We start from the raw sequence: 1,236 nt of genomic DNA on the forward strand, positions 1-1,236 counted from the left end.
TCCGCTTCCGGGGCGGGCGGCGGCCGTTCCCGCAGTCACTCCCTCAGTTCCTCGGGGCGGTTGATAATCGATTGCGGCAGCTGATGCCCCTGTAAAGTCACACTTTATCAGCCGCAATTGTAATTAATTTAATCCTGGTGAAATTTCCCCGGGGGGCGGGGGGTGTTCAAAGGCGGGTCAGTGGCGTTTTGTTTGGGGTTGGACGCCTCACGGGAGCGCTTACAAATGCTCTCATTAATACCAAATATAAGCTTATCATCATAGAGGAGACCACCTTTCTGTGGCGATCATGGTGTCCTGCCTGCACAGCAAGAGGTCTTGAATATTAGAATTATTAGTAGAATATGTATGGCTGCTGACTAAAGGTGGCTTAGCAACATAAATCTACCCTGGAGAATGTCTTAATGGCTTTGAACTGGAAGAGGGAAGATTTAGATGAGATGTGAGGAAGCAATTCTTCCCGGTGAGGGTGGCGAGGCAGTGGCAGAGGATGGTGGTGACGCACAGGTTGCCCGAAGAAGTTGTGCCTCCCCCATCCCTGGAAGTGTTCAAGGCCAGGTTGGATGGGGCTGTGAGCAACCTGGGCTGGTGGGGGGTGTCCCTGCCCAGGGCAGGGGGTTGGAACTGGGCAGGCTTTAAGATCCCTTCCAACCAAACCATTCTGATTCTATGAGTGTGCTCTCCTTTAATCCATTGCTGAGGTTACATACTTCTGAAGCTGCTTGTAGCTGACCCAAACCCATGGTTTCTTTAGCTTGACTTCAGCACTTCGTCTTCAATAGGTTTTTCCATTTGTGTCAAAGAAAGAATTAACTTTATTTTCCTCCTTGGCAGCTCAGGGAAGCTGAATGCCCACTCTTTGAAAGGATTAGTGGGAGTGACGCCGTCTTAAGGAATTTGGATTAAACCAATCAAACATAGTGTTGACTGTGGGCTGGGATTTTTTGTTGTTTGACATCAAGATACTTGCCTTGGGCTTTTGGTATTTATGTCAAACCAACCTTCAATTACAGCGAAAGTAAGCGTTATTTTACTTCAGCAATTCCAGGCTAACGCAATCTGCAGTTAGAAACTTCATTTTTATAGAAGTTATATGAATGTTAACCAGATCGTATGGCACCTCCATGCAGTACTTCAAACTTGGAGAAGTGTTATGCCAACATAGACTAGTTCACAGTGACAAGGTGAACCATTGTCATGGTAGTGTAAAACCATACACAATCCCCTCAGGTTCAA

This window comes from Cariama cristata, unplaced genomic scaffold, assembly GCF_000690535.1.
Source record: "Cariama cristata isolate BGI_N322 unplaced genomic scaffold, ASM69053v1 scaffold17480, whole genome shotgun sequence".
Lineage (NCBI taxonomy): Eukaryota > Metazoa > Chordata > Aves > Cariamiformes > Cariamidae > Cariama > Cariama cristata.